Source organism: Podarcis pityusensis, assembly GCF_964106645.2.
Source record: "Podarcis pityusensis genome assembly, chromosome: 2".
Lineage (NCBI taxonomy): Eukaryota > Metazoa > Chordata > Lepidosauria > Squamata > Lacertidae > Podarcis > Podarcis pityusensis.
This window is the reverse complement of record NC_138029.1, coordinates 50,193,651-50,215,077: the sequence shown is the minus strand read 5'-3', so window position 1 is coordinate 50,215,077 and position 21,427 is coordinate 50,193,651. Positions and strand designations below refer to the sequence as shown.

The following is a 21,427-nucleotide window of genomic DNA, read 5'->3' as shown; positions in this document are numbered from 1 at the left end:
AGCAGATCTGCACCGATTTGTTGACACAGTGGTCATCCGGCAGACTATTTTTGCTTCCCAGCAGTATTCTACCTTTTGCCACAGGATTGTGGTCAGGAACATAATGGCTGTTACAAAGCCTAAGGTATGTACCTTCTCCTCCTGTCAGGTTAGATTACATCAGGCGAAGAAAGAAAGCAGAACAAAAAAAAGATTTTGTTTATGCAAAGCTTAACTTGTTTTCTTTTTTTATATCAAAATGGATCTGAAAAAATAATACCTGCATTGGTTACCAGTAGTGGTTTATAAAGCAGATATGCCCCATTGTGTGTAATGCTTATTTAACTTGGCTTTAAATTATAGCAAATGCATTAAGTAGCAGTACCATACTATAAGAGAGCTGAAACTAGGAGGGGTGTGCACAGATACAGATACACACACACACACAAACAAGAGTGACAAGGATCTGTCTCCTTTGAAAGCTCAGTCTGGTACAGAACGCACAAAGGAGAGAGGGTTCAAGAGGATGCTTTCTTCAGGGCTGAATTGCAGCTTAATGTTTTGCCACTGTTACAAATCTGGCCAACATATTAGGCACTTGTACTCATCTTAGATTTTAAAAAAACAAAGAAAGAAAAGCAGCACATGTTGATGGCACTACAAAAACAGCAGCTTGAAGCAAACATTCAAGATTTTGTACTACCAGAGTTCTAAACTCTGGCAGAAATCCCACACACAGGCAGGCTGCTTAAAAATCTCATAGATTTCAATACAATTTTACTCTGTGCAAGATTGCAGTCTAAATCTCTAACAAGGGCATCCACCCGAACAGCTTTAAGCTCTGATGGCAATATCGGCTCAGTATGTGTCACTGTCTATCCCTCCCCTGGGTGCAGAGTATATATTGGGGATGCACTTCACTGATTACACAAAGCAAAAGAACCAGGAAGTTTCTTCTGTCCATGACTGTCTGTCTAGCTGAGCATGTGCCTCACACTCTGAATAGAAATGTGCCATGCTTTAACCAGGCTCCATTTTCAAAGATGTGGAAAATGCCAGTGGGTTAGAAAGGGTCATTAAGCAGCTGGACTGGTCTGATGAGGCTGCAATCCTTCCTTTCAAGAGGATGAGTGGACTGCAAAGAAAGACAGGGTTCCTTTACCTTTCAAGAGCTGTGTAGAAGAGGGCAGTTTCAGGTGTGTTTTTCTTGCCCCAACATAACAAGCCATAACTGCTTCTACATGACTATTCAAGGAACAGGAGCTTTGCCTTCATTTAAATCTTGGCATCCTAACAATGAACTCATCGCATGAATCAGTCCTCACAGGGATAGGAAATGCTGCTCTGATGTTGTGGGCCTATGAATACATGATTATCCACCAATTATCAAGGCTAATTGCTAGTGCATCAGTGCTGCTTGCTCTCAAGGGCACATTCCACCTGACCCTAATTGATCTTCAATTATGTTATTCAATATTATATTTTTGCACCCATTGTTTTGCTTTCTTCCCCTCCACCCGCACCCTGTCCTTGATCATCTTAAATTTGCTAAGCCTTCACTTGTAATTTGCATTTATTCTGAAGATTGCATCAAGCAAGCATGCTCTCCACCCACACTCCCCATACCCTGTTTCTGATCAGCTACTCGGATTTGTCTGCTGGCTATAGGAATTATTTTTAGCAATAATTCAAATGGATTATTTTTAATTTCATTGGAGTGAACACTGGTTTGTTTTATACTCTTAAGTAATCTTAACAGCTCTCCGAGAACAGGAAAGAGACATAGTTGCCAGCGCCAGCTGAGTAACAAAAACAATGAGCCCAATTTGCATAAATAGATGAATCCAAATTAGAGAGATGCTGAAAGCCCTGCATTGCAGATTTCCCTTATTGGTGAAGATACACAACTGCTGGGGTACATCCCTTGCTCCTACCCATTTCCTTGGAGACCTAAGAACTCAAAAGAGAGAATGAAAGGAAAATTCTACACCATTGTTATGAGTGCTAACTGCTCATTCATATTTATGCAAACACACTGCTGCTGCTTCTCCCAGTGAGAAGGAGGAACTCTTTAATGCATCCCTCATTTCTGAGCCCTATTTATTAATATAAACATAACTTTCTCTATGTGGGATTCTGGTAATTCTATGAAGTTATCCAGATGGTTTCTTTTGGACACAGAGAAAGATATAATTGAAACCATAACCCCCTTCAGGCATTTGTTCTTCATAGTCAAGAAATACATAGAGTACAGCCGCACATGCTGATCTCACCCCCAGCATTGCTGTCAGTCCTCACTGCCTCTGCCTTCCGAACCTCTACATACTGGAGAGGAGTTCTGAAGTTCTGTGCATATTCAGCTAACAAACACAGGCTCCTCCAAGCTCATGTGCTCAAGGCTCCTGATCATATGGAGGAGCCTACACTGTGGAGCTGAGAGTGTCGGCTACCCTTTCAGGCCTTATCTCTAATGTGCTGAGGTCAGTAGGGCAGACACAAGAGGGTCAGCAATGATGGAGGCAGACCTGGTACATGCAGCCCTGATTCTCCTCTAAGCATTATTGGGTAGCAAATATTTCAGGGGGCTAACATTAAAACAGAAGCCAAGAGAAGCAAAAGACAAAAAGAGAAGTGTGTCATCACTTGCACCAAAAGCTAACCAAAGGACCAGAAATACTGCAAAGAGACTTTGATTTTGCAGCAAGCAAGCAAGTAACAAATAAGCAAGTCAGGGCTAAATCCATGTAATGTGAGAAAGCTGTAATCAAATATTCTGATTAAAAAACAAAACCTTTAAAGCAGTGTGCACACGCACACTTCAGCCTTCAAGTGATTTGGGATCTCTGCAGGGGTGTGCAGTAATTTGCTGTTTTACAAAACCATGTGGGGTTTTTTGCCACTCTGTGAATATGGTTGTGGGTTGTGTGGGAGTAAGGTATAAGTCTACTTCAATAAATGAAACAAACCATTTTCCTCCTTGCCTGTAGGCTGCCCTAGTATGGTGGAGTTCTCTCCATCCAGTACATTTCTGACACACCCAGTTTAATTATCATAAACTGTGGTATGCATTAGGGAAAATAAGAACTGAGAGAACAAGTCAAAGGCTACACACACTGGCCCCTTAGTCATGAGGTAGTGAGGGTGGCTGCATAATACATACAGCTGAAGAAGGAAGTTGGAAAAGTGATACTCTCACTCTTTATCACTTCTTCTTTCTGCACCAGATTAAGTTTGCTTGATGCGACTTTACTCAGAACCCATGTGGGCACATGCTCTCTCATTTTCCTGTCTCTCGGCAAGGGGCCAATCCAGGATTGAGCAGTGATCAGAGGGGTAGTGCCCATAGCACTTGACTAAAAATACAAATGCCCACATAGGTCTAGAAAAGGTTGACAACCCGTGCATACAGACAAAGCAATACATACGGCAGCATTTTGCTGAATTAGTTATGCAGCTCTCCTAGAGCCATTTATCTGCTATCCTGCAATACCAGCCCAAATAGGAACTTCATAACTAGGATAGACTCTAGTGTGCCACATACAATTTTCAATGCAGTGTGAAGTTCTGCACAGATCAAACCAACTTCAGTCCAGCATTCTTCTCAAATTAATAATCAGCTAGGCCAGACTATTTTAAATTGCTTTTCCTATGCTTTGGTCCCGATGATGCCCTGTTAAGTGTTTCTGATTATTCGTATATTATTTTAAGAGAGTTTTTCAGTGAAGTATTAAGCCATAATGTATATTGCCTGCCTTACTATGACATCCTTTTGGGGGGTCCTATTCAGTTAGCTACACCACCCTAATACCATATCAACATACATGAGTGAGATATCCTGCCCTTCATTCTTAAGCACACTGTACAGTACTGATATGGAACATTGGTAGTACAACTGATTCTTTCTTTCTTTTTTAAATCTTAGTGTTGCTGTAAAACAGTGCCTTCTGTTTTGGGGGACATCAAGCAAGTTGCCATACACACACACACACACACACACACACACACACACACACTTTTGAAGCAAAACTGATTAATGTAAGCCGGATATGTCCTGGCTTCATTTTGTCACAATAAGGTTAAAAAAATAAATCAGCGAGGTTAAATCAGATTTGGCTGCACAGATTTAAAAAACAAATGACAAAGGAGCCAGTAGAAGAAGAAGAAGAAGAAGAGTTTGGATTTGATATCCCGCCTTTCACTCCCTTTCAGGAGTCTCAAAGCGGCTAGTATTCTCCTTTCCCTTCCTCCCCCACAACAAACACTCTGTGATGTGAGTGGGGCTGAGAGACTTCAAAGAAATGTGACTGGCCCAAGGTCACCCAGCAGCTACATGTGGAGGAGCGGAGACGCGAACCCGGTTCCCCAGATTACAAGACTACCGCTCTTAACCACTACACCACACTGGCTCCAGTAATATCGGAAAGACTACAAAACGTTCTATGACATAAATTTTCATTGGGCCAAAGTCCATTTCATCAGATGTCGTCTCTGAGATCACAAAGAAGTAATGTCTCTGTCAGAACAGATTAACATGATTATGTTTCTGGAATTATTTTATTCAGGATACTTTTAAACAATCCTGGAATATCAAGCCATTTTAACATGAATATTGCCGGACACTGTTGCTTTCTCCGTTTGAAATGGCATATATATTGTGGCTTTGGCCTTAAAGTGATCATTTTTCACTATTCTACGGTGATTTAGCAGCATAGGTTGGGTGGAGATAGCATACTGAGCAACATTCCCAATGCTTCCTTTTTCAAAAAATTGCTAGTAAATCTGAAAAGCCTCCCTGCTGGAAATGTGAAATACACGCTGTCTTGAGAAGTGACATATTGCAAGAGTAAAATTCAGTTAGTGCTCATGTTCTGTTTGTTATGATGCTATTCAAAAGCAATTTTTTTCCATCTTGAGCATTGATCACGAACATTTGTCAGATTCATTTCCTGGGCGGGGGGGGGGAGAGGAAGAGGGAGGGAGGGAGGATGAGGAGCTCTCTCAATAAGCATTACAGCAATTCAAGAATCTGGCATATGATCCATGTTTACTTTCATGAGAATTAATAAGGCTTCTGTTTGCATAAGTAGTCATACATGCATAAACAGATCAGCATCATCCAACACATGCATCTGTAATCATCCTCACAGTTCAGTCTGTCCAACATAAGTGATGATGATTAGGAAATTGATTTGAGAAGCAGGAAGTGGTGAAGCCCACAAATTCAACACAGCTGACAGAAGACCGTAGCGCTGTGTGGGAAAACAACCATTTCATCTTGTTACTAGATGTTTATGCAATAATTCATATTGCATCTTAAATGTGTGGCAAGAAGATAGATTCCTTTAGCAACAACAAAGCTGGCATACAAAGATAAATGTGAATAGCTTCTTTTCATTCTAGGAAGCATCTCTGGCATTACACAATAATAAACACATTTGTAGATCCACTTTATAGAGAGAGCTTTGTTAGATTATTGGAGATCTAGAAATAGTTTTAAACTGTGCAGCTTGTATAACATTAGCTCCATATTTAACTACTCCCATATTTCCAAATTTGCTTTCCTATGGTGGCAAAGAAGAAGTCCACAGAAGCCACGATGTGTTTCAAACAAACGTCTTCCACAAGTTTAGCCAAATATGGTGCAGCCCCGACCAAGAGTAACTGGGCATTTAGTGTGGTATCCAAATAGGGGCACCTGCACAGATACAGATACATGTGCACAGACTCTCCATGCAGGACATCAATTGGGTAGCATGAAGCTGGATGTACAGTTGCACACATAATAGACTACCCATTCAGATGTCACTGAACATGCAGATGTCATAGGAGGGGTCTAGGAGCTGCACGGACAGTGAGGGCAGCTAAGCCTGGGGTTGCTGCTCCCTCTAAGCAATTAGTGTTAGAAGTCTGTGACAAGAAGGTTTATTTGAACACTCCTACTGCTATGCAAGATAGGATGAATTACAGGGTTTTTCGGGTGACTGGGAATTCTGCTTTTTCAGATAAACATCCCTTGAAACGATTAATAAGAATCAGTGTGACACAAATCACTGAGTCATGCTTTATATGCAGACCTTGGCTGCAGCGACAGCAACATGCAGCATATGTTTGGGATTATCCAAGTTTCTGACTAAAGCATTATTCATGAATATAACTTGGTTCGAATAAGAAAGCTGTTCTGTGTTATGGAATCATAACATTGTAGAATTGGAAGAAGCCCTGTGGATCATCTAGTCCAACCCCTTGCAATGCAGGAATATCAACTAGACCATACATGACAGAAGGCCATCCAAGCGCTGCTTAAAAACTTCCATATTATGTTAGCACTAGAGAATAAAATGTGAAATATATGATGATGAATGAGTACAGACGGTTAAGGCGTGCGAAATTCATGCACTTTCTTTTTTAAAAAATTTTTTAAATTCAAAATTAAAACAAAACATATTATCCAGAAACATATCATCCTTATTTTTTCCCCTATTTTTGGAAAAAGTATGGAAGAAGCGTAAATGGAAATGATAATTTTTAAAAATCACAATGGAAAACTATGGCAAATACAACAGGAAATGGGAATGGAAGATAAGATTAACAGGCACACTGTAGGCATGGGGCTAAATTTGCACCTGTTTTAGTGACTGAATTTTTGCAAAGGGGGGTTAGTGTTTGCAAGCTTGCAAAATAACTGAATGGAAACCATTGAAAAGTGAACTGGTCATATGTGCCTGGCTTCATCCCATCGTTTGCGGATCTGTGGTTCCTTATTGAGGTATGATATAAAAGAACACTATGGAACTCTGGGAAGTAGTTTTTATTTTGACTGCACAGCAGGTGGTATATTGATAGGTACTATAATACCCTCCAACACCCTGTCCTATCCAAATTAAGCCTTTCTTAAGAATAATTAACTTTAGTTAATTCCCCAAAGTCTCCAAGAGTCAATGCATGCAGTAACCAAATTCAACTGTATGCCAAATGGTGATAATCCAAAGTCTCTCCTAATGAAAAACTGAAAACAAACTCATAATGGCCAATTAGCACGGCTAAATGCTACCACCAACGTGCCTCTGAATACCAGTAACTGTGAAACAACAGTAGAAGACTATTGCCCTCATCATTTCCTGATTGTTGGCTTCCCATGGATCTGTGATGATGAAAACAGACTTCTGGTCTGGATAGGCCTTTGCTCTGATCTCATAGAATCATAGAGTTGGAAGAGACCACAAGGGCCATCGAGTCCAACCCCCTGCCAAGCAGGAAACACCATCAGAGCACTCCTGACATATGGTTGTCAAGCCTCTGCTTAAAGACCTCCAAAGAAGGAGACTCCACCACACTCCTTGGCAGCAAATTCCACTGTCGAACACCTAATGTTTAGGTGGAATCTTCTTTCTTGTAGTTTGGATCCATTGCTCCGTGTCCGCTTCTCTGGAGCAGCAGAAAACAACCTTTCTCCCTCCTCTATGTGACATCCTTTTATATATTTGAACATGGCTATCCTATCACCCCTTAACCTCCTCTTCTCCAGGCTAAACATGCCCAGCTCCCTTAGCCGTTCCTCATAAGGCATCATTTCCAGGCCTTTGACCATTTTGGTTGCTCTCCTCTGGACACGTTCCAGTTTGTCAGTGTCCTTCTTGAACTGTGGTGCCCAGAACTGGACACAGTACTCCAGGTGAGGTCTGACCAGAGCAGAATACAGTGGCACTATTACTTCCCTTGATCTAGATGCTATACTCCTATTGATGCAGCCCAGAATTGCATTGGCTTTTTTAGCTGCCGCGTCATACTGTTGGCTCATGTCAAGTTTGTGGTCAACCAAGACTCCTAGATCCTTTTCACATGTACTGCTCTCAAGCCAGGTGTCACCCATCTTGCATTTGTGCCTCTCATTTTTTTTGCCCAAGTGCAATACTTTACATTTCTCCCTGTTAAAATTCATCTTGTTTGTTTTTGCCCAGTTCTCTAATCTGTCAAGGTCGTTTTGAAGTGTGATCCTGTCCTCTGGGGTGTTAGCCACCCCTCCCAGTTTGGTGTCATCTACAAATTTGATCAGGATGCCCTTGAGTCCATCATCCAAGTCGTTGATAAAGATGTTGAATAAGACCGGGCCCAAGACAGAACCCTGTGGCACCCCACTAGTCACTCTTCTCCAGGATGAAGAGGAACCATTGATGAGCACCCTTTGGGTTCGGTCAGTCAGCCAGTTACAAATCCACTGAGAGGTAGCATCTAGGAGGGCTGTTATGATCTTGCTCTTGTGGAGCAACAGTTTGCTTAGGGAATTGCAATGGTAAAGAATTTTTGTGTTCTCACAACACTCTTCATCTGTTTGGAGGTAACAAATTCTTATTACAGACGGCATATGTGGAATTCCTACAAAACAAAAACAGGGCAGATACTGGAAAAGACAATGTACTGTTGTTGTTGTTGTTGTTGTTGTTTAGTCGTTTAGTCGTGTTCGACTCTTCGTGACTCCATAGACCAGAGCACACCAGGCACTCCTTTCTTCCACTGCCTCCCGCAGTTTGGTCAAACTCATGCTGGTAGCTTCGAGAACACTGACCAACCATCTCGTCCTCTGTCGTCACCTTCTCCTTGTGTCCTCCATCTTTCCCAACGTCAGGGTCTTTCCCAGGGAGTCTTCTCTTCTCATGAGTAGCCAAAGTATTGAAGCCTCAGCTTTAGGATCTGTCCTTCCAGTGAGCACTCCGGGCTGATTTCCTTAAGAATAGATAGGCTTGATCTTCTTGCAGTCCATGGGACTCTCAAGAGTCTCCTCTTCAATTCTTCGGCGATCAGCCTTCTTTATGCCTTCTCACTTCCATACATCACTACTGGGAAAACCATAGCTTTAACTATACGGACCTTTGTTGGCAAGGTGATGTCTCTGCTTTTTAAGATGCTGTCTATGTTTGTCATTGGACAATGTACTAGTGATAGGTTAATAGCCACCCCTCTTCTCATTGAGAATGCAATGAAGTTTGTTGGTGTTATCATATTCCTGAGCTAAAGCAGCTGTCAAAGCAACAAGACATGAGATGCATGTTAGCAAGTAGATGTCAGACATTTCCTGATTAAGGCAACAGAACAAGAGAAGGCAAATAGCAATGTGTAAATGAAACTGCTTAAAACTTGTGGACAAAATGCTGAGAGTCAGGGAGAAAGATGACAAGAGTAGGTATGCGAAGATTCAGTGGGAACAGGAAGGGAAAATCTAACTGAAATTACATCAAGCAAGTAAAGGAAGCTCAGGCATAACAGTACTACAGAGGACAAGGTGTTGAACAAGGAGTGAACAAATGCATGTTTGCTGGAGGAATTAGAAATAAATTCAAATAATGAAATTAATTCAGCATAAAATCCTTGGCTATCAAGGGCTGGGTGAAAGATCCATAAAATCCATGACTTTAGAATGGTGAAGAAAACTTGCTGTTAATAGAGAAGAAACAATGAAATATCTAGTGGTAATGGACTAAAATTTGCAAGGACCTGGGTTCATGAAGGATACAAGAAGATGCTATTAAATATCTAGAAACACTGATAAATATCCTTCTGAAGACTGGGCCAAAAACAAAGAACTGAAAACTGGCAGGGTTCCATGGGCAAAATTTCGCTGATGGATGTTTACCAAGCCTCATTTAAAAATGTTCCAGACAAAGGGATGTCAAATTTCTCTCAGCAGCTTGCCCAGATTTTAGGTCAGGTCTCAAATGGATGGGGCCATTACATTCACACCAATAAGAAATACTTTTTTTTGAAATAGCTCATCAGATGCAATTACTTCTCACTATAAACTGCCTTACATTTAATATGTAGCCTGCTGCATTAGGCCCTGATCCAGACTGCAGCCCATAGAGGGGTGCAATTAAATACTTCCCATCCCAGTGTCGCCTCCTCCCACCTGCTATGGCATGCAACAACCAGGACCAACTAAATTCCTTCCAATAGGATTCTGTCCAGGAGAGTAGAAGAAGCAGTAATTGATGTCATCCTGTGGGTCAAGCATTGATTCCCTATTTCCTATGCCACTGGGATTGCTGACTGAAGGACAGAAAAAGTTGGGATTCCAACACCACAAACCAGAATCCCCCTGGTGTCAGGAATCGGGGGGTCATTGGTACCTAATACTGTGCCAGTGCTAGCAATAAAGTTGTACTGCACTACCTGAGTCTGGGCACTTTGTCACTGAGAGAGGACACTTGACTACAGTATTTTTAGGCTATTGTCTACATTGGGCTGCTTGCTCTGTTCCAGCTTTTTGACAGTTATCCAGTGATGATAACTCACTTATCGGTTATTCAAGTTCCTGGTGGGAGAATTTAACCTTACTCTCACTCACTGGGTACCTTACAAGGAGGAACAACACAGATCCCCATAAGCACTATTACATTACACACTAAAAACATTTCATCCTGCTGGCCTTTCTGTTGTGCACACCACTTGTATCCATCATCATTCATTATAGTTTGCCCCATTAAGTGGAAGAATTAGGCTGTGACCATGAGCATGTGGTTTATCATTATGCCCTGCTGCAGCAACTGAAGAACCTGAAAACAAAAATACACAATTTAATTAAGGCACCAATGAAAAATGGCCACCCAACTTGCAATAAATCACCCAAATATCAGAACAGAAATCACACTATGCATTGTAATTAGGACCCTCATAATCAAACCAAATGTTCATCACATACATTAGCAAAACAAAATGACACAACTCAATTTACATTTATATGTGGGGTAATGATTTCATACTTCAAAATACAAAAAAGAGAGTCCATAATAGATGAGTTCATATATGAAGCAAAGAATAAATACAATGTTAAGATGGATGCTATCCACTTCCCAGCATGACATCACACAATACATCCATATCCCTACATTGCTGGGATGAGTGTGGTGGAATGAAGCTGCTAGATATTACAGTGGGATAGGAGAGGGATGTAAAGGACTCCCTACAGAGAAGTTTTGGGTTAAAATATTTTAAAACGATGTATTTTAATGCAGTTTATTACAATTTTGAGGCAAGAAGCGTACAATAAAATTCAGAGAAGTGTGAAATGAGAAGGGTCATTTTGTTCTGATACAGGCTAGGGGTCTAAATTAGACCAGTTCACTTTAAAATTTGGACTGAACAAAATTCTCATTTCTGTCTGAGAAAAGTCTAATAGGACAAACTTCATAGCTCAGAACGAGACTCTTAATCTCAGGGTTGTGGGTTTGTGCCCCACGTTGGGAGAAAGATCCTTCCATTGCAGGAGGTTGGACCAGATGATCCTCATGGTCCCTCTATGATCCTATGACTTCTGAATAGACATAGATAAACATTTGAAAAGGCCTGCTGGAACAGGCCAAAAGACCATCTAGTTCAGCATCCTGTTCTCACAGTGGCCAACCAGATACCTACAGGATGCTTCACGCAGGGCCTGAGAGCAACAACCCTCACTCCATTTGTGATTCACAGTAATGGGCATTCTGCCTCTGACACTGGAAGGTATTACATAGCCATCATGGCATAAAAAGCTTATGCTGCAAAATGTAACATGCCTGGAGGAATGGAGAAAGCATACCTTACAGGGACTCTTTATATTATAATATATTAGAAATAACCATTAAAGCAAATGTTTACCAGCTTGGAAAGTAGAGCTACATAAATACAAATAAATCCAGTTCATTTTATAGGCTATCTGCAGCTGTAGTACCAAAATATATCATTTCTATTGCAACCACAGGAAATCAATGAAGGAGAAAGGCTTATGAAATGTCATATTTGTGCACATCCCAGACCTAACACCTGTCAAGGCCAAGACATATTGAAGCTTCTTATATAATTGCAGACCTCTTAAAATATGTATTCTGTCTTAAGTAATGCTTGCAGATTGAAATATTTTTGAAACCCAATTAATATATTTTATTGGAGAGTTCTTGTCTACAAAAAAAGAAAAAGAAAAAAAGAAATGAGGCAGTATCTCACATTTGTGAAGAATTTCATTGGTGTTCTCCAAGATGCATTAGACAAACCTGTATGCTTTATAGGCATATGTCTCCCTTTCAGCACTTACGACAGCTTTCCTAACAATTCAACAAGGATTAATATTTCAGCTAAAATGGAGGTGGATCTGGTTTCAGAGGCACTACTAACTACACATTAACATTTAATGCATTTTACATTGTTTGATAAAAAATGGAAGCAAAGGAAACAAAAAAAAATTACACACTGGCCAAATCAGATTCACAAACAAAATCTGGAACTGGAAGACTAGGGAGCCATTAAGCATTTTCCCCTTCATCATCCACTTTATATATTTAGAGAAACAATCTAATACCCATCATAGCTTTTCATCCATAACACAGTTAATTACAGCCCCAGCATTCTGTCCATTCCAGTGATTGAAGAAATGCTACCACTTATCACATGTGATAGTTGAACAGGAATGCACTCCGTCAAGCTAAAGAAAAACAAGCTAGCAGTTTAGTCTATACATATTTCCACAGCAGAGGAGGGGACAGCTATACTATAAAAAGAGTTGCTTTTATAGTGACTTCTGCATCTGATCTCACGCTTCCAACACCATTAAGCAGACTAAGGACTTTTAACCTAATCCCTCATGATGGACGCATCTCTTTTCTCACCATTCATTTAGCAGACATGATTAATGCAATATCCTCATTCCATGAGCATAAGGATTAATGTTTATATAACATAACTTTTTATCCTATCCTTCCCTCACTCATGCCCCATGCCCGCCCCAGATCTGCTCTTGAGGGTTGGGGAAAACCCCAGAACAGATTTAGGTAGTGTTGCCATATCTTGAAGAGCAAAAAAGAGGTCAGCTCAAGCCACTGCCAGCCTGAGCTGGGGAAAGAGGTGAGCGGGCGCGCCAAAAAGCATGCGTATGTATGTACGTAAATAAATAAATACCTCCCAAACCACAACATTTCCTTTAAAATGTAAAAATCTCCCCTGGATACGCATGCTGGGCCCCCAAAAGAGGACATGTCTGGGATTTGCCAGACATATAGCAACTCTAATTTAGGGGGTATTCAGAGAAAGGATAGGGGAAAGTTCCATTGCCAAAATGCAAATCCTTTCGTTAATGGAATGAGTTTCCTGGGTACAACTCTTCCAGTACAACTGAAACCATGTCTACTCAGAAGCAAGTTTCTTTGAATTCAATGGGACTTAAGGTAAAGGGACCTCTGACCGTTAGGTCCAGTCGCGGATGACTCTGGGGTTGCGGCACTCATCTCACTTTACTGGCCGAGGGAGCCGGCATACAGCTTGCAGGTCATGTGGCCAGCATGACTAAGCTGCTTCTGGCAAACCAGAGCAGTGCACTGAAACACTGTTTACCTTCCCGCTGAAGTGGTACCTATTTACTTGCACTTTGATGTGCTTTCGAACTGCTAGGTTGGCAGAAGCAGGGACCAAGCAATGGGAGCTCGCCCCGTCATGGGGATTCAAACTGCTGACCTTCTGATCGGCAAGCCCTAGGCTCTAGATTGCAGCCTGAATCTTTCTGGGCCCAAGGTAGAAAGGGAGCTTGTTAATTCCCAGTATTATTAGCAACATACACTCCCCTCTCTCTTAAATCTCTCACAAAGATTAAATATGTTAATATAACTGAACTGTACAATCATAAACACATTAGTGTTAACCTGTGGCTCAACACCTGTTATTCTACATGCTGCTTAGAACAAATCTTTCACATAATGGGAAAACTGACGTAACTCTCATTGCATGCAGGTGTAGAAAAGCAGCCACTGTGAATTACAAAGCTCCAGGCATCACAATGTTACACCTACCTATTATGTCTAGGTCAGCCTTTTCATTTTTAAAAATATTGTAATTTTTAAATGCTGATTTGGATTTTTGCAAATGCATTTATTTCATTGGAGAGCATTATCTGTGGATGAAAGATAAAGCTATCATCACAGAAAGATCTGCACATTCCTTCTTGCACTAGACAATTTAAGATGTGAACTGTCAGCTGTGTAGCCTACTTTTTAATATATTACTGACATATGTTTACTTAACATCTGACTAATGCTTTCTTGTGGCTCAAGAAAACAAGACTATTTAAAATGAAATATTAAATCACTTTTGACTGGACCAAGCTGACCTAATAATTACAAACTCCATTTCAATTAACACTCGGAAGTTTCCCTGACACATCCTGCCTTGGGGTTCTTAATAGAAAATGGAAAATTAGTATGTAAAAAGAAATCTTGGCTTTAAAGTGTTGCTTCTCTGGTGTAAAAATGATGCTATTAGCTGAGTTGTCATGCTGTGTAAGTCAGATGAATGTCAACCATCAGCTTGGGCTATGAAAGTTCGAAGGTTCACTAGAATGACCAACAAAGGTGACTACAGAAGTGTATCTTGACACAATTAGCAGTCCACCATGCATTCACTCCTAACAGTCTCCATGTAGTGCATCATGTTTGCAGAAATCACTACTAGGAAGATGCAGGAGTGTCCAAAATTGCTGGAGTCTCCAAAATTGCAGGAAATGAACTGGTCAGGAGAGAAAGTTGCTTGAAGGAATGGGAGAAAGAGCTCTCTACCAAACACTTCTTCCATTTTATTTAAATATTAGGTACACTCCACTCATCCCAGCTTTTATGTGAATGGGACAGGTGTGAATAGGCATCAGGGAGAAATTTGATTCTGCCCTATCTAATTCACACTTTCTGAAACAATGTGTGAACCGAAATACCTCTATACTTCAAAACTTGCACTTCTCTAAATTTTGTAGTGCAGTTCTCCGGCTAAATAACATATTAAAAAATACATATATTAGGGGAAAGTGCCAAAATACACATGTTAATGAAAATAACATACAAAAATACATTATATTTTGAAAAATGGCTTACAAAAATGATTATATGTGGTAAATTGCAAAAATGTGTATATTAGGCAAAATGGTGTTCACAAAAATATATATTATGAGAACTGCACTAAAATGCTGATGAATATAATGAATTTTTTAAAAAATAAAATCACAGAAAGATGGCGGACTGAACTTATAATTGGGAGGGGAATAAGAAAGGGGGGGGAATGATAAATAGAGAAACCAAAATTGTTTCATTCACCTCTAGTTATGAATAAGATACATGCCACTACTCTGTCACATCTAGTTTGGACCCAAAACTATTTCAACTGCTAATAAGCAAAACATTGATACCACGGGATGGTGTCCCCAACATGCTGGAGCAGTCTGTGGTTGCTATAGCCACTCTATTAATGCATGCAAGTAAATCCTTAAGGCGGAAACAAGCAATAAAAATTGTACTCAGCTTAAGGAAAAACATTATTGTTGGCATCAAGGTGAGTATGTACGTGGGGTAAATAGAGAAAGTAAGAACTGCAGATTATTACTAACCAACCAGCAAGTGCTTATATACCATAGATACATCACCAGTCTTTCAAATCTCTCACAAAGCTCATACACCCTTCGGGATTAGGTAAAGAACCCTGTTTGCAGAAGACATATGCAACAGCTTCTGCTTGTGCAACGGGGCTATCCCACTCTCCTCCCACTTGTTTCCCCCAAAATTGGCTCAGGTGGGGTGGGAGAGTCTGCAGAACAGTGGAGAGTGGTGTGGAAGATAATATGCTTATGCAGACAGAGTATTCAACATAATGTGATACTGAAGTTCACCTTTAGTCATTTCTAGTCATTTCTAACTTTACATAGAAATCTACCTCCCCCCTTCCCGTTCTTGGTTCTTGCATCTATCTACCTTAGCTAAACAACGCTAATCTGTTGGTGAAGCTCCTATCAACTTGTTGTCTTTAGTCTTGGCTTTCATTTATTTATTTATTTTACATCAACAGAAGAGGAACTAACTGATGATTTCTAAAAGCTTTCCTTGTGAACAATTCAACAGGTGGTCAAGAATGGAAGTTGGGATCCTGCTGTGCTCTGTTTAGATTAGTCAATTCTCTGTGTATCCTGTTTACAGGAGCAACAAAGACTTTCAAAAGGAACTACAACTTCTGAACAGACACAATTCTTATTCTGAATTGCAGCACAGCATATGTTCTGAAGGCTTGCTCCTCTTTAACACCATGCCTGTATTTGTTATGAAGCACTGGCATTTTATATTCTGTTGTAGAAGCTTTATTACAGAATAAGCTGACTTTTGAATTTGTCAAAATCTACTGAAAAATATGTGATGACTTCCTGTCTGGGGGGTATCAAAGAAGCAACATTCCAGTATTTTCTAACAGCTGGCCCACCAAGAGATACAGAAAAGGATTTCTGGTTGTCCACACTTCTCATGCTTGATACCTGAAAGACTAACCACCAATAGCTCAATTGTATTGTTGAGCATAATGCTAAGAACCTAGTGCTTCTGCTTTATTACACCCACTAGGAATTCTGCTGCTTGTTTTATTAGGAGTAGCATCAGCCTCTAAGTGGAGAGTTTGATGCCTTGTCATTACAAGCTCTCTTGGAGCACAGTCAAATAAGAGATTGAAAGTTGTCTTGATAAGTAAATGCTTTTGAGCTAGCAACTATGTGGTCTAGTGCTTACAGGTATAGATCAGGAATTACATATTGTTGGCTCACATTCATTCTTGTCACTGAGTTAGCCCTTATGGACTTTACACATAGAGATTGTAATTAACTTAAAAGACAGTTGGGAGAACAAGCCTCCAAAATCCTTTCCAGAACCATGAGATGTCTCAAATGAGTAATGCTTTTTATTTTGTGGGTAGCATTCCCAAGTATCTAAGGAGGGCAACTGCCTGTCAGTAAACACAGCAGTCATTCTAATAATAATTGCTTCTATCTATTCTAGACAGTGAAACAGAAAATTGAAGCATAGGCTTCTGACATATTCAACTTTTCTTCTCCAATTACCGATGAAGAAAAATGAGAAAGAAGAAATTTAGTTTATTGGAGAAGTGGAGGTAAAAAGAAAAGGCAAAATAGATTTTTCTGTAAGGGTAACAAAATTTCAACTAGTGGACATGAATACTAAAAAGCATAGTGGCCAGAAAGTCTTCCTAGAATTCAGGATGGATACACTAATTGTTTGTAATTTCTATTATCTTAAGTTTGTTGCTGACATTACCTAGCGTATGAAATACAGAAGCATATAAGCATGAGCAAGAAAAGCTCGGGGATATGACCATTCCACTGCAAAAGGGCATGCAACAATTCAGGTCAGGGGCAAAGATCTGCCTGAAAATATGTAAGATTTTCCCCCACCTCCCATTTCTATCACTGCTGCAATAGACAAGGGGCATACTGGGGAGCATAATCTAAGAAAATACTGTTGGATTTCAATCATCTGACCAAGCTACCAAGTGTTTCTTAGCCCTAGAACATAAACCAGACTGGATAGGGTCAAAAAAGTATCACCCAGGAACGTCTAATATTGGGGTGTGTCACCTTCTCTTTCATCTTGCCCAGAATGGCAGATGGAATGCTGACCTGCATGAATGGAAGGATCATGTTCTCTGAATAAGTGACAGAGAGGGAAAGAGAGAGAGAGGAAATAGAAATACAGAGAGAGGGGGGGAGAAAGAGAGCTGGATAGGCTCCACTTATTGTAAAGAGAACTCATCACCTTCCTAGAATGATGCATTATAATTTCAATTAGTTGTGACCTCAGTTACTCTTTGCTAGCTTTCATCAGTGAGTTAAGACAGGGAATGAAAGTGTACACACCACTCTGTAAGCAACAATATCTTGATTCATTGCAGGATTTTTAAAAAAATTATGCAAAACTTATTGTTTTAACAATAATTTCAAAAATTTGATAGATTGAAACAGGTAAGTTATTACTCTCTAAAGCTTTGAAATGAACTTATATTTCAGTTACATATAACAAATATTTTTAAAAGCATTTAGAAAGTCTCCTGCAGGTTTGCATTAGCTGAATAAATTGTTGGATATACTAACCTAGAAATAGAGTTAGCACTTGAGGGAATCCGAAGATAATTGATGAACTAATGATTCATTACAATTCAAACTGACAGAGTTTTGTGCAGCCTTAGGTGGAATTTAAAGTTAACCTCAGGTAGTATCCACTGTGAAGGGCAAGCAATGGTATCGCTTGAAAGCATCTCCCTCTGGGGATTAAGTGCTCAAACTGCTGCAAAGGTGAGCAATTTTTATCTCTCTGTCAGAGTGTCTAAGGACTGACCTAGTGACCTTTTTATTCCTTGGTTTGCAGCTTTGCTGACTAATTTGACACAGATGGTGATATGCTGCAGCAACCACCTCCCAGGATAACTGGGCCACTTAAGGCTTAAGCAAAGAGAGAGCACAGCACCTGTAGAAGGCAAGAAGGTATTTATCAACGCTATTGCACTCTGGTCCCCTCTGAAAGCATCTACTGTTGCCTGAACTGAGGTCTCCATTTCTCCCCCTTCCAATGTAAGAGTAAATTGGATAGCAAATTGGTAAATTGGGATTAAACTGGGATGTAGAGCATGGGGAGAGTCCTGTTCAACTCATCTAGCCAACTAGTACTATTGTTCCCTTGACAATTTTGTATCAAGAGCCACAAGTCAATCTGAGCAGTGTATTATTAACTGACAGGCTGTCCTCATTACTGCAGATAAATCTGAGAGCAGAGCAACAGATATGAAAAACTTAAAGGTCATTCCATGTTCAGGGAACATACAGTTCAGTCTTCAAACATTTAAAAGAAATCCTTGACTACTGCTCCCTCATAGTGGTTAAGTGAGAGATCACTGGCGAAGGAAAAACAAGAATGATTGAGGGTAATTATCCTTACAAGTTCACTCGCAGTTCATCCTGGTACCTGGTTCTCGCTCCAGCATAGAATGTGAGGGGGAGGAGGCGCTGAGTGCAAAAGCACTTCACCTGCTGAAAACCCTCCACCATTAGGAAGCAGCGGTTCTCCTGTTAATTAGAGCTTAATTGGACTAAAGTACAGGCATGGGATAGAAGAGATGAGATCACAAACTGTAGAACAAACCAACTGCAAGGACTTTAAGGTATGAACTTGAGATAAGACTTCATTCGGTGCAAAAGACGATGGGGAGGAGGGGAGCCTACTGTTTCTTTATTTAAAGTTTTCTTCTCTACATTCATGATTTGGCAACCCTCCTCCAAATATTAGTTCAAATTATATTGGTACAAGTGAGAATGGAAGAAAATGGATAATAAATATGGAATAGAACATCAAACGGAATTGTGTGTGTGTAAAAAAAGAAAAGGGAAAAAGGGAGGGAAGCTCTATTTTGCAAAAGGTTTATGATGGAAACCTAGAACTGACTCTTCCCCATCCTTTACTGAATAATGCTAAGAGGACTTGGAATTTAATGTAATGGGAAGTATAATTGCTCATATATCTTCAGTTAGAAGGAAGGACGAAAGAAGTCTATGAACTGCCAAGGAACTGATAAGGTTCTTTAATGAGTCACCTGCAGTTCAATAGACATTTCTCCTTCCCAGGCTGAGAGGAAAAATGGTGACAACAGTTTATTTCCTGGGACAGAGTAACTTTTGCATCTGTTGTTAAAGTTGCAAAACAATGAAGTAGGGATGGAGCGATGGAGAAATGTCTGGAAAAAACAATAGGATATCAGTTCCACCCAAGGCATGACAGATAACAGCAACAATCAGGGGAAAGAAAAACCATAACATCTTGCAAGGACAGGAAGAAACACTACGGACAGTATAATTGCCACTCACAGGAAGAACAAGTATATAGTTTGAATTGCTCACATGCAGTTTTATAAATCATTTAATGTGTCAACACAAATCAAATTTATTAATATTGCAGTTGTATAAAAAAAGGTAAAGGGACCCCTGACCATTAGGTCCAGTTGTGGCCAACTCCGGGGTTGCGGTGCTCATCTCGCTTTATTGGCCAAGGGAGCCGGCATACAGTTTCCAGGTCATGTGGCCAGCATGACTAAGCAGCTTCTAGCAAACCAGAGCAGCGCACGGAAACGCCATTTACCTTCCCACCGGAGTGATACCTATTTATCTACTTGCACTTTGACGTGCTTTCGAACTGTTAGGTTGGCAGGAGCAGGGACCGAGCAACCAGAGCTCACCCCGTTGCGGGGATTCGAACCGCCGACCTTCTGATCTGCAAGTCCTAGGCTCTGTGGTTTAACCCACAGCGCCACCCGCGTCCCAGTAGTTGTTGTATAAGGGATTATTATTATGAATGGAACATAATTGAAACAATTACAATTTTGGAGTGTAGAAATAAAATCATCAAACCATCAAATCTAGCATGCTGGGGGCCACTTTATCTAAATTATATAATTTGGTATTTGAATAATTGGTATTGTTGTAATGAGGCTATTATTGGACTCTAATTGAAAACTAATATTTATTATAATAATAATAATAAAAGAAATGAAAGGAGGAATGTCCCCAATCTATGGGAAAGTGTAACTCGGTTAATATACAATGAGCTTTTAATACAGGTGTGGGGATCCTTTGACCCTCAGGATGTTGCTGAACTACAGCTCTCATCATCCGTGGACACTGGTCATATGGTTGCAGCCCCAAAAGCAATGAATGAAATTTTATGTTGATGCAAAGTGTGCTACCCACACAGTTCTTGTTCTGGTCTCACTATGAGCAAGGAAGATCCTCTGTAAGAAATGGACACAATTTACTCCCAAGTAGCTTTGTTGTCTTGTGATTTGAGAAAACTAATACAAAATGGAGAAAGGATTTGAATGATTTGTTAACAGTAGGAGTCCCCATGTTCGTTTTCATTTCTTGAAAGCTTGAACCAGGCACTTTCTCTATTTTTTTCCAGGAGCCAGAACAATATCAGGGAGAATCAATCCCCACCACAAGTCTTTAGGAAACCATTTGGAGATGGATCATCTTAATAGATCCCCCATTCTTACAAGGAGTGTAGCTAGACTTTGAAATAATAGTTGGCAGGTCTCCAAAAATATCAGTGCACAGTATATAAGTGAGATCGAAAAGAAAGGAAAGGAAAAACAAAACTTGTTAAGTCTGAGAGTACTGAAAACATTAAATACGATTACATCAAGTACAGCTGACAATTTCTTCTTTTTGTTATTTCTTTTAAAGAAGAGCCTATTCCAACCATGCTGAAGGCAGGTCTAGACATGAAAAGCAGAGTGGTAGAGGAAAGTTGTCTATTTGAAAGTAAGCTTCTCCCTGAATTCAAGGAAATGTTACATCCAATAAGAAACAAACCTTGGTATGTTTGTTCCTTATGTTTTCCAACTCTCTTCGGTTTTTTCCTTTTGCCTATTTCATGATCGCCACCACCCACCCCTACATGTAACTTCAAACCAATCCTGAAATCTCATTTTCCTGTTGCAGTCATGCCATCTTAAAGCCTGTAGCTAAAAAAAGTTTCAAATTTCTTCAAATGTTTACTAACATACATTCAGATACTGGCTCCAAATATTCACCTGCTTATACACTCTGTACACCAGTCCTATTTTCTGCAAC

At 40.1% G+C, this 21,427-nt stretch overlaps 1 protein-coding gene and 1 long non-coding RNA gene across 5 annotated transcripts in view; one reads left to right on the top strand and one right to left on the bottom strand.

The window, feature by feature from the left end:
• Window positions 1–21,427, bottom strand: part of KCNIP1 (potassium voltage-gated channel interacting protein 1) — a 598,834-nt gene that overhangs the window by 332,037 nt on the left and 245,370 nt on the right. The window lies entirely within an intron of this gene.
• Window positions 2,039–21,182, top strand: LOC308471380. Its single transcript, XR_013982936.1, has 3 exons — window positions 2,039–2,687; window positions 18,174–18,289; window positions 21,038–21,182. It is a non-coding gene; the product is annotated as an uncharacterized lncRNA (long non-coding RNA).